The sequence below is a fragment of the Wasmannia auropunctata genome, unplaced genomic scaffold (assembly GCF_000956235.1).
Source record: "Wasmannia auropunctata unplaced genomic scaffold, wasmannia.A_1.0 LD336097.1, whole genome shotgun sequence".
Lineage (NCBI taxonomy): Eukaryota > Metazoa > Arthropoda > Insecta > Hymenoptera > Formicidae > Wasmannia > Wasmannia auropunctata.
In genome coordinates, this window is record NW_012026793.1 from 222,911 (window position 1) to 239,924 (window position 17,014).

A 17,014-nucleotide genomic window follows, 5' to 3' on the forward strand; every position below is an offset into this window, starting at 1 on the left:
GTGTGCATTTTAAAATTTATAGCATATATCGATAAAACTATTTTGAAAAAGCTAAATACTTTTCCCGGTTATCAGAGAGAGGTGCAAATTATGAATCTAAAGTATTATACTTCAAATTTTATGAATTTATATAGCAAAAAATTTATTTAAAAAATAAAATCGACGGATGGTATATGCAGAAAGATTAATGCAATTAAGTGAAATTACAATTTCCATTCAGAGATGGCACCGTTCTAACACAAAACTGCTCTTAACTCGAGGAGAAATCAGATAGATGGCGAAATGGTGTTCACATTAGTAGCCGCTTCTAATGTTTAATTAACGCCGCATAATTGGCCGGCCAATTAGCGCACGCCGTTTAATATTAATCTGCAATTTGAATTCATTTCAATGCGTTTAAAATTTATTGAATACATAATTAATGCGGCGTGTTGCGAATGCAGATGCGACGCACGATATGGATCGCTCGTTTATTGTAACGCGCGTTTCGAGAAATTTGAAAACAAAAAGCGATTCCCAATTATTCGCAAGAGTATTACTGCTTTTATCAAAGTACGTCGCAAGTAATAACACTAACAGTAAGCTTGAACTGAAGCAACGTCAATAGGTGCGAACAATGTCGCGAGTACCGACACGCATTCTTCAAATGCGACATGAAATTTTCAATGGAAGCGAATTAAGCCGCGATGGAAAAGTTAATTTCCTCATTTCCGGGCGACGCCTTCCCTTCCGGCGGAATCGGTGGAATCGGCTGGAAAAGGGAACACAGAGTTGCACATCTCTGTCATTTACCGCGCGCTACCTCGCAAACCCGCCCTTCCCCCCTCCCCCTGCGCCCCACCCCGAAATATCCCGCCAACCCCTTTCCGCAATCTCGCACCCTCGGAACGAGCCACCTTCCCCTCAGTCGCGCTAGCCGTCTCACTCTAATCCAATTAAAAACGTCGGACGATCGCGCGAAACAGCGGCGCATCGACCACGAGAATTTTAATTGATGTTACAGGTACGAGAGAGGGTAGCTACCCCCGGGAAAGGGATCGTTATTGCATGCTTGCAAGAGAGAGAGAGAGAGAGAGAGAGAGAGAGAGAGATGCACGCCAAGATTTTGTTCCATTTACAACGTTGCAACATTTATTGCCATAACTTATTTCGTCTCATTTATGTCTCATTTTATATATAACGATGGAAGCAAAACATAGAAATAAAGCGAAATAAAAATTTTTCGCATCGTGACGCCGCGTCGTTGGATTTGTAGGAAAATGCAAAACGGAACAAAATAGATTACTAATAAAGAAACCTGTTTCAAAAAATCTCGACAATTTCGAGATTTAACTTGTTAAAATTTTTCTCCCCTGTATAGGTCTGCATTATAGGAAAAAACTTTTTTTTTGGCATACCGTGTATATTTAATAAACAATAATAGATTTTATAATTCCGAAAAAATATGACGCCCTGAAAATATAATAATGGAGAATAATTATTATACAACATTCCGTTTCACATTCGCGCCGGAGTGATATTAAGAGGGGCGTTAAATGTCACGGGTGCATTGCGGGGAAAATCTGCGATCATTCTCGCAATTCTTTCTGGAGAATCGACCGGCGAGGAACGCCAGGCTTTTTGCGTGCCCGAGCAAACGCCAATCGGAATACTCCAAGTTCTTCCGCGTGAAAGTCACAGACAAGGGTGAAATCTGAGGGTGAATAACCCCTGAGGATAAAGCATGGAAGATGGACTTCGAAAAAATCGGACTCTGTTCCGCAAATGGAGACGTTTTCACGCCATTCTCTCGATCGTTCTCGTGGGAAGGCGCGGACCTTATTTTTTTTTTCTTCACCCTTGTCCCGTTTTGACCCGTCCACCGACGCGCTGTCCTTCCCTGTCCGGCTTCTTGGCGGTTTATCACGTCCGTGAAAGCCCGTAAGCCCGTCGGATCGCTCTTTCCGGGGAAAGTTTCCTTCCTTCGATAGGGGAAAAGTTCGGGATTTTCCCGAAATCCAAGAATTGTCAAATAAATTTCATTAACTTGCGTTTCGTAGCGAAACGTGTCAGTTCTTCTGTCACGACAAAGGCGTAGGAACGGAAATTGCGACAAGAATAAATTCTGCGGTAAATAAAAAAAGAGGGAGGCTAGAGAGAGAGAGAGAAAGAGAAAATGGCGGCCAGACAGCCCGCGGGCGACCAGGACTCGCTGCCAAATGAAATTATCCTTTGGAAGCAGCGGCGATCTCGAGGGTTAATTTCGCGAGACAGGGTTGTCTCGCCTCCTGCCATCCCCGTCTGCTGCGCATCGGTATCACCTATGGCCGGCCTCCGGCTGACCATAATTTAATACATAATACGCCCCCTCCAACTCCTGATAAGAGTGAATTTCACGTCTGCTCGAAAATATACACAGATTGCAGAGTTTATAAATAATCACTGATAAAAATCATTAACTATTTTTAGCAATGCTGCTTATTAACATTTAATACTGCTAAAAAAGGAATGTTATACATTTTACAATTTCTTTTATTTAAATTTTGTCTTTGATTGTGATTTTTAAATACTATGTTAAACTTGGCTATAAATATAAAGCACTCCGTCCCCCAAAATGACAAACATTCTAACGAAAAATAAAGTAAAATGCAGTTTTATTAAAAAATAATATTTATTTTTATAACATTTTAAATATTTCATTAGTTCTCCTTTGATTCTTATTATCACCTTTTCCAGAAAAATATTATACAATAAATTGAGAGTGCTGAATACTTGTGGTCGAGACTGTATAAATTTCATATTAATTAGAAGGAAGGTGACAACGATTATATCAATAATAATAAGTTAATAATAATACCAATGTGGAAAAGAGTTTACTGACGAGAGCGATTTAATCATCAGCCACTTGTTACAACCGAGTGTAATGATTAGCTGATTCTATCTCCTAATCTCTTTTTCGTCCATCTTTTGTCCTTGTTTAATAACTCGTGATGAATGTACCTTCGCCGCTACTTTGTTTCACGTTCTCCAAGGAAAAGAGTCCCCCGGGTGCCCGCGATATCTTTATTCTTTCTTCCCGCTTCAATCCCCGTCAGAAATTAAAACGATAAATCCGGCACAGCCGCCGGCTGAAATATACGACGTCGACGTCGCCGAATGAAATACGGCGTTGTCGCAACGATGACAAAATTCGATGGTAAAAATTTATTATTTCAATAGACGAAGCCCTTTTCGAAATTATTATGAGATCATTTCGAGTTCTTTCTCACAAGGTTTGAATAAGAAGTTTCCGATACCAAACAAATAAAAGAAGATTTAAAGATTAGAAAGAATTAGATAAGTAGAACGAGACGCTCGAAAAACTACAAAAATCCAAGGAAAGCCAAAGAATCCAAAACTTTCTTCAGTTTAAAAAGAAATTATTAGAGTTGGAAGATGTAGAAAATCCTGTTTAGATTCTGAAAAAGTAAGAAAAGGTGAGAAGATTTAACAATTAAAAATTGCAAAGTAAGCAGAAGATCTCTGAGATCCTAAAAATTCTATAAATCTCATAAATTTGGTAACTTAAAAAATGATCATTATTTAATCGGACTGTCAATTTAATCGGTCGATATAATTGAACTGCTCGACCTACTGCTGAAGCCTATTAATCTCGACGTTAAACTGAAACGAAATTCGTCGTGCTCCTCTTAACCCTCTCTCAACGCTCAAAAGAAATTATTAGAGTTAAAAGATGTAGAAAATCTTCTTTAAATTCTGAAAAAAAAGAAAAGGTGCGAAGAGATTTAACCATTTAAAATTGCAAAGTAAGCGGAAGAAGATCTCTGAGATCTTAAAAATTCTATGAATCTCATGAATTTGATAACTTAAAAGATGAGACATTATTTAACCGAAATGTCAATTTAATCAGTCGATATAATTGAACCGCTCGACTTACTGCTGAAGCCTATTAATCTCGACGTTAAACTGGAACGAAATTCGTCGTGCTCCTCTTAACCCTTCTCTCAACGCTTCGATTCTAAATCTCGAAAACATCGCAGCAGCGATCCATCCGTCGCATTCTCCTCGCAAAATATGGTCGGAAACGGAGAGGAGGGGGTGGGGGGGAGAGTTGCCGTGGAGCAATTGGCACTTTAATCTGTATTCAATGACCGACGCGCAGTACGGAGCGAACTTTTTACGGGGGGATTTGGCGCGGCGCGAAACGATCGCTCGCATCGGCCGTTTGCGGCGCGAAAACGCGCGTTCCGGTTCGTGCGCGTGGAACAAGTTCGAGAGGCCGGCGTTCGCCACGGTTGCCATGACGACCGGGGCCGTCTAAATCCGCGAAGCACCCTTCGCCCCCGCGGGGGTGAGGGGGGGAGGGGTGAGGGGGTGGGGTGTGAGGGAGAGGAAGCGACGGCACACAGGGAAGAGCGGGGAAAGGGCCGCCCGGGGGGGGGGTGTCAATGGGGGCGCTAAGTCTGGAGATTTGCAGGGAGCACGCCGGTTGGTCGGTTCATTGTTTCAGCGCCGGCTTCCGTTGGAAAACGTATCGCCCGGTCTCTCACCGTGTCGCGGAAAAACTCCGCCGACACGAAACTTACGCGGAGACGAACGACCGGCGTCGACGGCGAATATAAATCGCGGCACCGAGCCGCGATAACCGCTCCCAGCTCCCCGTGTCCTTAAGTTATTCGGGTGTTCGAGCGAAGGGAGGTGTATTATATGCGCTGGCGGATATAATAATATTATGCAGAAATGTATTTAGAGGGGCGGAGAAGTAACATCAGCGAGAATCGGTCTTGATAATAAATGTACCAAAGATTTTATACGCACGATTGCGAATGATTTCGATTTTTCCGAGAGAGACACATCGAGACAGACGTATATATATATATATATGTATATGTATCTAATAAAAGAGATATTGAGAAGCTGCGAGAACAATTACGAATACTTATTTTTCTTTATAGTATTTTGTAACGCATTCACTTTTGCCTGTCTCTCCACGGACTAATTACACGGCCAATGCGTCTAATTACCGCCGATGCGTAACCACCGCAACAAATTCGCCGCGATATTTTTTCGTCGCTACGAGTGTCTCTTTCAAGGGTCGGTCCCTTCAGGTCCGGTCAAGACGAGCCGGTAAAAGAATGAGCGGACACACGGTGAGGAGAGCGTAGAAGAAGGAGTAGGAGAAGAGGGAAGGACGGAGGGAGGGAGGAAGAGAGTAGGAACGAGATGAAGAAGGGGGTGAAGGAGCGCGGCAGCTGTTGGCCAAATTAAGTGATCATCTCGTCATCATCAGTGAAGCCGCCGCGAGGGGGGAACGAGCCGCGTTGCTGCCACGTTGCTGCCGAAGCAATAGGCTTCGCGAGCCCCGTGAAATTAGCATCGGTGGGGTCCGGGGGGGAGGAGGTAAAGAGGGACCGCGAGCGTTCCTCGGCATCCGTGCCGCTGATTGGAGAACCGCCGCCGCCGCGTCGTCGAGTGAGCTAACAGTAGAAGGAGGGGAATACACGGTCCGCGGGCCCCGGGGACATGGATTGGTACGGAGGAAGAGGAGGAGAAAGAGAGATGGAGAAAGAGAGAGAAAGACCGGACTTAGACGGATTTAATAAGCGCAAGCGATAATCGCTGTATTTACGAGCAAAGCCAGAAGTCCATGGCCCGAAATTAAATTATTGTCACAATAAAGATCGCCGAAGTCATGTGACTTGATGTTCGGATTATACTAACAATGATGTCTTTTTTTTATCAAAAAGTTGTATCGCGTTTGTATATTTCAATTATACTTACTACTTGAATATTTTTTCTAAATGAAAATTTTCAAATATTAAATTAATATTCTATTAACCGCTTTTATCAGTATCTCTAATTTAAACATATAATTTCAAACTGAAAAGAAAAGAGAGTACAATTTAATGTTTACTTTGGAATTAAATTCTTCGAAAGGGCCAATTACGTTAATATGAAAAATAATGGTTTTATGATTGCAATAGAAGTATAATTATTTGTAATGTTATTTAAATAAATATAAAAAATTCCAGTTAAAATATAAACATTAATTATTCACGTGAAATTATCTCTCAAAAACATATACTATTGTAAATATGTTAACAGAATATCAATGAAGATATATTCTAAACAGAAGAATGATTCTAAACAGACATATTCTAAACAGAAGAATGATTCTAAACACTTTAAACAATTTCAAAAATCGCTATCGAAGGAAATTTATCTAGACTGACGTGCACAATTTAATTGTACATTTTATCACGGTATAAATACCCAAAAATTATAACGCGCGTAGAAGCCAAGAAGGAGAGCCGAGAGCATTCAAAGACGCTAAAAAAGTATCCGGGGGGGGGGGGTATTCGAGCGCGGCTTCATTACAGATCCTTTCTCGAGGCGGACCCTCAAAGCGGGGCCGAATTTCCGGGGCCTAACACACGGATTCCACGAGTGCCGTCTTCTCCTTAATCCGAGAACGATTATTTATGAACATAAGAGGCAACCTAACTGTCGCCTAAATAAGGTGTGGGTCGCGCATACCTGTACGAGGCCGTTATTAAATTATTATACGAGCGTAAGATTTACCGAGCCTTTCGTCATCGAGGGACCACCGGGCCCCCGATGATTTCTTCACGCTTCGTTGGATCCCGCTGACGAACCGAAATTAGAACGACGCTGAGAGAGGTTGGGTACGGGGGGGCGCACGGATCCTCGGGAGCTTGTAATTCGCAGTCTGACAAATAGACATCCAGTTGCGAGAAAGTACATTTACCAACAAACAAAAAAAGAAAAAAAAAGAAGGAAACATCCCGTTTCGTTTTTGACTCTTCATCTTTTTACGCTACATATACATATATGTAAATCTAATTCCCACACGGAAAGAATGATTTTGTTGAAAGGTCTAAAAATTTTGCTAAATACAGATATGAAAATAATTTTTGTTTAATAATCAAAATAATTTGTTTAGGCATTGCTATAAAACGTTTTAATATTCTAGTAATCATTTTGACTTTCCAACAAAATTATTTTGATTATTGAACAAAAATGATTTTCTGATCTGGATCCAGCAAAATTGTTCTTTCCGTGCAAATTTCGATCTATTCTCCATCAATCTCTATCCCGCAGATTCAGCATCGATCCCCGCGATTGTCTAATCCCCTAATTATGTCACCCGCATAAATGATCGCCATCAGGCGGGATTATTCCGAGTGCGGCGCGGTAGAAAGCGGATCCGCTACCAAAGAGGATCCATACGGCACCAGATCAAGATATCGGCGTACCGTAATCCCGCGCGCTCGGCAGCTCCCCCAAATCTCCATAAAGTTCATAAATTTATCGCGCGGCGCGTCTGTCCTCCGCGCGCCGCCGACCCGCGCTTCTCACACCGTCGCGCGTATACGCGCGTATCCGCCCCGCACGTCTCTTCCCTCCCCTTTCTCATCGTATAACTCAAAAATTCAAATTATGTATTCTATTAGATGCGAGAGCGGTGCCGCGCTCGCGCAGAGGCAGCGGAGAAAAGGGAGAGACGAGAGTGTAGCGAGCGAGCGGCGCGCGGGACGGACGGGGAGAGAAGAGCCCCTCCCCCCGCTCTCCTCCTGTCGGAGAGGGTACAAAAGGTAGGGTCCGGTAGGTGCGCCGCGCCGCGGACGCGGGGCGAAAGGTCCGGAAAAGAAATGAGAAAGAGTGTAATAAATTGGCGGTGAGATTATTCTCGACGTGCATTAAGACGTCAAGCGGCGCGACGGACGACCTGGAAAGTATTGCCCGACACTTTCCGCGCCCCTCCAACGGGCCCCACTCCTCCCACTCCGCGGGCTACGTGGCCTCCCCACTATATCTGGCGCGACGGGCCCCGCGGCTCTCAGGGTATCCCCCGGATACGACTTCGGGTCTTCTACGGCCCTGTGAACGCGCGCGAGCACACGAACGAAAGCTAATCGTGCGAATCCTCTTCAATTCGCCAGCCAGTCGCACCCATGTGTCTTTTCGACACTTACCTAATCCCCCAGCAGATTTTTCACATTCTTATTATCGTGTGTTCCATCTTGAATAATTTTGCATATTGCCTCCTAAATAAAATTTCAGAGATCAGGTGATTCTGTACAAAAGAATACTAATAACTAGAATGCGTTATATATAGCCTTTTTCTAAATCAAGAAAGAAAAAAAATACTATTGAAAAATTTCTTTCACCGTTTGACATAATTTACTGTGTATTCCGTGATTATGTTTTGTAGCAATTTATCGATACACTTGCAAAATGCAATTGTACACTTTTTAAAGTAAAATTACATATTTGGTGTAAACATTAGTGTAAATCAATTTTTCTGAATTCTTATTTGAAATAGTCATTATTTTGTCAGACATTACACATTTTTTGTCATAAAATTATTTTATTACATTAAATGCTCAAATGTAATAAACGTATTCTAAACATTTTCTAACGTTTTTTTTTACATTAAATGCTCAAATGTAATAAAAACGTATTCTAAACATTTTCTAACGTTTTTTTTAATAATATTTTCAAGTTAATTAATTATTAGTTATATTAGAACAAGTTGTAATTCATTCTTTTAAAATTATTTTTTTAAATAAATTCCTACAAATATCCAGCAAAAACTCCCTTAAGAGATAGAAATCTTATTCTAACATGTAAAATAATGAGAAAAATCGATTTACGATAAAAAAAAGATGTATAATTCCATTTGAAAAAAGAATATAATTGCATCTTGCAAGTGCATTGCGCATTCGAAAAAATATAATTACAGAATGATAGATCACATTAAACAGCGAAAGATTTTTCTCTGCCTCTATTGTCTAGCTTGACCTAAGAAGGCAAAAAAAAACAACTATAACCCAGTCCGGTTATTATCCTGCATATAATTAATTGATTGATCTCGTGCTGCGTGTATTGTTAGAATGAGACACTACCGTGTCTTTTCATTAATATTTTACGAGACATTTGTCTCTTATTACAAATCAATCAACACGAACGTTTCGTAAACCATAATATTTCTCCGTAAAAATAAATAAAGATAAATGATGCTTTTTGTACCATGCATAATTCAAGAGGTGTGAAACATTTTTCCACGGCGAGCCGAATAAAAACTGTTAAAATAATTAATATCTTATTTCATTGGAGCATAATGTGTAAAAGAATAAATTCCTCGATAAGGAGCCGCGGCGTTTAATCCGAACGAATCAGTTTTGCTGGATCTATTAAAAAAAAAAGGGCAGGAACGACGGGTCCCAATCTCGCCGGACGATCTCCGTGGGGGTAAAGTTAACGTCGGTGGTTGCGTTGGAGGGTGTTAACGAGTCACGATCGTCTCGGCCGAAGGGAGGCGGCCTTTGTGCGGTCGTCCGCGCGCGGTTCCAGGTGTTGCTCACGTAATATATTACTTAACACTTCTCTGGAAGATAGCCACGGGGGGTCCGTGAGGTCTAATTCACCTAGTCGCGTCATCCTTCCGCTATCGGACCGTCATCGATTTGGTGGAAAGAAAAAAAAGGATTACCCGTCAACCAATTTCGTTTTTGTGGAATCGATTGGATTTAACCAGAGAGAGAGAGAGAGAAAGAGAGATACATCAGTTAGTATTAAATTATTGAGCGTGAGGTAGAGAATTATGTGATAAACAACGTGATTTCAACAAAAATGCGAATAAAAAAGTAATCCTGTGCAATTAATAGAACCAAATTTTGTATGAGATTAAAATTGTTAACTCATTGAGAGCATATATTTATTTCCCGAACGTCGAAGCCAGAGAGCAGCATTTATTTTTATCGTTTACAAAATATAGAATGATAAAAGTCGAGTAAATGCCTGTTACAGGAACACAAATATAAAAATAAATGTATCTTATAAAGAATAATAATTTTGTGTTTATAATTGTCGCGACAAGAGTGTGAAAACCGCTTGGAACATCCCACAGCACGTAAAGCTATTAGGCAACGCTCGCATTCCTGACGTTTCTTTTTTGTTATTAACGCTTCGAGCGGTTTTTCCATGATTTAATTGGATGCCGTTTTATGGTAGTAGGTACACTCAGAAAAAAGATGTAGCGATGGAAACAATATAAGTGATAACTATACAAGTTTAATATTAATGTAGAATTGATGCGCGTAGTTAAATAAGCTATATTTTATAGTGAAAATATAAAATTTATTTTATAGCTTATTTTACATTATTTAATTATAGTTTCACTATAAAATAGTTTATTCTACTAGGTCATTAATTCTATACAAAAAACTTGGATAGTTTTCATCTTTAGAGCGCTGTTATCACTGTTGTTTCCTCTGAATGTGGAAAACATTTTTACCAATAGGCGAATTATTGTTTAAACGAAACAAATATTGTTTGGTTTTGATATTCAAGAAATAAATAAATTATGTGCAACATTAAAGGATTTTCGAAGTCTGCTTCGTGCATACGTCATATAATATTTTTTAATAAATATAAATATTGCAGCGCACGCGCGCTTAATATAACTTTCAATACACGGAAAGAACAATTTTGCTGAATCCAGATCTGAAAATAATTTTTGTTCAATAATCAAAATAATTTTGTGCAAAAGTCAAAATGATTACTAGAATATCAAAACGTTTTATAGCTACGCTTATCAGTTTTAACATTCCAACAAATTATTTTGATAATTTAATAAAAAATTATTTTCAGATCTGTTTTTAGCAAAATTTTTAGATCTTTCAACAAAATCGTTCTTTTCATGTATACATGACAATTGTCAAACTAAATTATTGTGAAAAATTATCTATTCCACCGCAGGAAATCGATAACAAGCTCGATTCGTTGCTTTCGTATTTGAACATAAATATACACAACACATGACTCGAGCTCGCTTTGCAGTCTTAATGAGTTAAATTGCAATGAAGTAGACTACCGGATTATTTCCGTTAGCGAAGAAATTATTCCTCATAGAAACGTGCCTTCGAACGTCCTTGTTGCGCAGACATATACCGCAATACACCGACGTGTTGAGACGCGAACGATGGCTTGCCGTCAAATTCGCGCGGCTGTTCCACTCGGGTTTGTTCACGCGGGCTCGCTCTTATACGGCCGCGGCGACGCGGCGTTTCCCATGAAAGTCGCCGGAGGGTGTTATTTAAAAGTTGGCGTTGCCGCGGCGGCGCAGCGCGGCTCGGAATCGCGCGGCTCGGAAACAAGCCGAACTCGAGGAATTTAGTGACCGGTCCCTGCGGTCTGACAACCAATCATCCCGCCGCCGTGGCCGGGGGAAGGAACGGGGGCGAGGAGAAGCGGCGAGGCGGCGAGGAGCGAGGGGAGGGAGGGGGCGATAGGGGGGAGGAGGAAGGGGACAGGCCAGGGGAACGTAATCTTACGTATCAATTAGCCCCACGGTCCGACGGCCTTACCCCCCGCGGGCCTTTGACCGCGCGCCGCACCGTCTTCGAGGTGTGAGAACCGAGACACAGAGGAGCGTGCATTCGTTTTACAACGTACGTCTTCATCGGACCGATATCTCCTCTCGCCCGTGGAAGGAGGGTAGACACGCGGGAAGGTGCAGAAGGGGGAGAGACACACCTGGAGCCGTGATGCACCCACGCCAGAAAGCCGATGAGTCATTGGAGCCGCGCGACGGTGGTTGCGGTTCTTGGTAGCGGATTCGTGGCCTCGATTGGAATTTCGAACGTGTCGCGCGGCTTATTCGATTAGCCTCGTGGTCAGCGTAATTGCTGCACGGTCGGATTAATCAATATTCTATTAAGGAAAAACCGAGAGATAAGACGGGAGTAGATTTTGAGATAAAGATTTAACGAATCCATAGGGAACTAATCAACAAGCAGGTAATTATAAGCATAACATACACGGAAAAAATGGTGTTGCTATAAGGTATCTAAAAAAATTCAGTTATATATAGATACAGGAATAATTTTGTTTAGACCATCAAAATAATCAAAACTCTCTCAAACTGATTGCTAGACCGTGAAAATTTTTTGCAGCATTGTCATGCTTGAGCGCGTTTTACATAATTATTTTATTGGTCCAACAAAATCAGTTTTAGATCTGTATCTATAACTAAATTTTTAGCTACTTTAGCAAAACCGTTTTTTAACCGTATTCAAAATATACTTGGCGAGAGCCGCTACCGCGTCTCCTGATCAGTTACATTAAATAAAATGCCAATTATTTGTTAAGTTTTCGGAATGTTTATGTAAAAACGCTGAGATATATTTAAGAGCCGTTCTTTTTGGCTGAACTGATTGCACTAGTTCAGAGTTCATCTTTCTTCTTCCGATGTAAAGATAAACTGTGAACTAGTGCAGCCAGTTCAGCTAAAAAGACCTTTAATTGCGAAGATGAGATTTAAAATATAAGCGTGCACTGCCACTCGATAAGTCAAACTTAATTATTGCGGAAAGCTCAACGCGAAGTACGTTGAGCTCGAGAGATGATTATTCTAACGTCAGTCGGCCACAATCCGGCTGTTTAGTAAAATTCGCAACGGTACTCCGTCTATCCGTACAATCGCTACCTTGAGCCACACGTTGATGTTTCTATTAAACGCAGCTGCAATTTTCTTCCCAACGATGGTAGGATGATAACCCAATCCTCCGTTTCAATAGCGACTGCGAATTCGCCGTAACGGTGCCGGCTCGATGGGAGGAAACACGCATGATTAGCGCTAATAAGCCGGTATTTGCCGTCTTATTAGCTATATAATATCTATCGGTCACGTAACACAGTACGGAGCCGGCGAAGGAAGTTCGTGACACAAAATGATCGGCGTCGAGTTGCCCGCGTGACAAGCGAACAGGTATATAACTGTTAACTCCACGTGGCCCGACTCCTATTCGACTTACAGAAGAACCTGTTATTCCGGCCGTCAAGGTAAAGGCCTTCCCAAACAATATTCCGCCGGTCTAAATCTATAGATATGAGGATCCGGCGAATTTTTCAGCGAGGAGAGACCTGACGTGCTGACAAGCGCGGAGGCTTCGTGAATTGAAAGGGTTTCGAATCGACGCGATCCCGGGAACTTGAGAATCTGAATATCTAATGATCCTTCGCACTTCCCGACTGTCTATACTAGTCACAATGCCTAATGTGGACCTTACAGGATCAATAATACTGATCAGTAATATAGAATCAATAACACTCTGACAGTATACATCAATATTTTTACACGATATATATTATCGATATTACTTCAGTTCACGATATTATTTCAGTTTATTATTATATAAATTAAATACACGATTTAGGCTCAATAAATTAAATTAAAACAATCGACAATCAAGGATAAATGAGCCAAAGGCAAGTTATTGGTAGCCAAAAAGCAATTATATTTAAATAGGATCCATTTAAATTGGATTCTATTTAAATATAATTGCTTTTTGGCTACCAATAACTTGCCTTTGGCTCATTTGCCCTTGATTGTCCATTGTTTTTATTATTATATGTTTTATGTACAGAATTGTGCAACAATACATACACGGAATAAATTTTGCTGAATCCTGATCTGAAAATATGTAGTTCAATAATCGAAATCATTTTGTGCGAAAATCAAAGTGATTGCTAGAATATGAAAACGTTTTATAGCAATGCTTATTAGCTTTATTCCAACAAATTATTTTGATGATTCAATAAAAAATTATTTTCAGATCTGTTTTTAGCAAAATTTCTAGACCTTTTAACAAAATCGTTCTTTCCATGTAGTTGAAAAATTTGTGTTAAATTTAAAACATGTCCGAAACAGTCCACTCAAATTTTTGTGTTAATTTAACGCAAGATAAATATGTTAGAAAGTAACACAAACATTATGTAAAAATTAATACAAAAAATGTAACACTTTAATACAATTTGGAAACAAATTGTGGAAACATTATTCGTCAGTAAAATTAACACTTATAACATGTAAATTTAACAAGTACATTTATTTTTTATTTATTTATCTTGGAATTTACGGTTTAAAACTACTTTATTTTTATATTATCTATTCACTTATTTATAAATTGTGTTATTTTGACACTGAGAAATATTGAATATCAATTTAACACAAAACATTTAAATAACATAATCACATTAGATTAATTTAACAAGCAAATATGTTAAAAATTTGACACAAAATTTTAATTAGAACGCGTGAGTGGATCGTTTCCAACATAAATACAAAATGTTTTTTACTGTGTATTGAAAAAAACTGCAAAAAAACATGTCCCTATAGTTAATAATATTGTAATCAATAAGAAAGAAGTGCTAACAATATTATTGATCGTGTATATTATATTAAGTTAATATTGATGAATTGATGTAGAATATTGACGACGAACTAGATTTCTTGATTTTCAAGCATTGGCTTCATTGTGAGGATGGAAAATTTCCCACACACTGATGATCGAGAATTATGTAAGGTACAAGACTGCGAAGAGCTATTGAAGACAGATAACGATTTTTCGCAATCATGATGTTATCTCCACCTCGCGAGAAAAAAAGCCAGCTTTAAATATGCGCGATTAATGCGCCGGGAGCTTTTTGTCGAAAGAGGTTATACCGAGAGGGCTCTGTCTTTATTAATTAAGCGAATATTCATTTAGCGTTGTGCATGTATGCAGCCGGCGGGCTCTCATTTATGAGCCTCGTCTATTATGTATTTACTGCAAGAGTCGCCAACTAGCGCAGCTATTATCCGCTAATTATATAAATGCGGCGCGTAACTATAGCGTCGTCTAACCACGTAATTATAATTGCCTACTATTATTTGGAGCAAAACTGTCTGCCATTTCATGCTTAACGCGCGTGTTACGATTCGAGGTACAAATACCGAGAGCGCGCGCGCGCGCGCGCGCGCGCGAGAGGAGATCGGCCCTCAGATTGGCCGCGGTGTGTCCCGCTTTAAGAATCCTCCACGTCTTGCTCTCTTTCGGCTCGGCAAATTATTACCGTGCGGCAGCAATCATTTTGCATCGATCGGGATGATAACTCAGTGATAATCTTTGCGTTGCATGAAATTACCGGCCGGAAATTGCCGGCGACTAGCCTCACAGATTCTGCCGGAAGTCGTCTTGCAATTAGCGCGATCGTTCGCGACAGCGGGGCGAGGGGCGGCGGGGATTTAATCGGGATCTAGCATGCGGGATTTAAGGAGAAGAATCAAGCAACTGCGCGCGAATTAAGGAAGCATATTACTTTCTGGAGGAAGAAATATTTTCTTTTAATTGTCTCTTTAGAATATATAGTTCTATAGGAATGGTCGTACTTGCGGCTATAAGTATTGCTGATTAACAGTAAATTTGTTTTTTTTTAATGTTAAAGATTTTTAGAAAATTTTTATAATAAAACTTCGAACGCGTTTTTATCAACTGCACGTACTATTTCGTCAAAGTTTTCACAAAAACTCAAACATATTTTAATATTTTTAAAGAAAAATTTACATAAATATTTTTAATATGATTTTCTTTAATTTCTTGAACTATATTGTTTCATTTATAAAAAGAAAGGAGTAGATTTGATCAAAAAATGTCAATTCTTTTTTCAAAGTGGAAAAATACAGTTCTTAAGAATAAAAAATATGGCTTGAGAGGTTATAACTACAACGCTATTTTATAACTATAAGACAATAAAAAAAATTCCGTTCGGTTGAAACGGAAATTGATGCTTAATAACATTTTTGCGTGAATACATTTTCCAGCTCATAAACTGCACGCCAATTATTTATCGATAGTGGAATACAGAATCAAGTTTATTCTAAATTAAAGCTGAAGTCATATTACAAATTAAATTGAAAAGCAAATTTATAATCTTGTTTTTAATTTTAATGAGCATCTTAAAATACTAAAAAAAATTTATTGTTATTTCATAAGAAAATTTTTCATTTTTTTTAGACTATATATTACGAATATAAATCATGAAAATCATAGAGGCATGCATGAGTTACAGCCGGAAGCAGCTGTGACATCATTTCTGCTTAAAAAATAAAATTTTCTTAATTAAACATAACTGTAATACCAATTACATAAATAAAATTCAAACAAATTCACTTAATAATTTGTTCTTCAAATAAATTCTCCAATATTGTTAAAATAGAATAAATTGTCGAATTTTTTTAATCTAAAAAGAGTAATTTAACCCTTTAAGATTCAATATCGGATGAACTTTATATTTGTGAAGGAACGATAGATTGGCTGCGGCACTGATAAGGGTGCTCGCGATAGTTATCGTGATACATCTCCATGCTTTCTTCGTGACGAGCGTTGCACCGGCACGCGAGGAGCGACCGGTTAATAGAGGGCGCGAAAATGAATGCGGGCTCATTTATTATGAAATAAAACATTCAGCTTATCTAAAGGATCGATCGACTCGACTCCTCAAAAGTTTCAACGCCCAAGATTAAAACTGTCCTAAGACGTAGATAGATAGTCGAACATTTGAAGAACCGATGAGATGGAAAGCTGTGGAAACGTGAGCGTCCAGAGGGGAACAGCAAAAAATCACCGAGTTCGATAGACCGAAAAATATAAAAGCATATATTCGAGAAGATAAAATTATGAAATCCAATAGGATTACAAAACGCTTGTGAGTACTTCTGAATTCCCAAATAACAAAAGCTGATATTATGTGTCGTTATATTTTGACGTCAAAATGCCGCCAAAAGCATTTTGACGCCGTTTTATCATGTTAATTTATACAAATCGAGTTCAATCAAAGCGGACGATAATTCTATTGATTTGAATTTCGTCGCAACGAAATCATCAAATTTACAACGTTCGCAAGAAGGGAGAGAGTCGAAACCGCGGCGGTTTTCTCGTCTGTCGCGGGAATTTCAAGCGCGTCTCGAAGAATCCGCGCCGCGACCGGGCGAGGAGGAAGGCTAGGAAAGGAAGACGGGATAGGGCGTGGTTATGGAGTGATTTAACGTCCGAAGGTGCGTGTCTCTATCCGGCCCGGGATTGCGAAGGTATACGCGTTTCGCGCTGCTCCCACAACAACAACAACAACAACAACAGCCAAACGGTCGGAGAACAACGGTCGGAACGGGCCGACGCGCGTTTTGGAG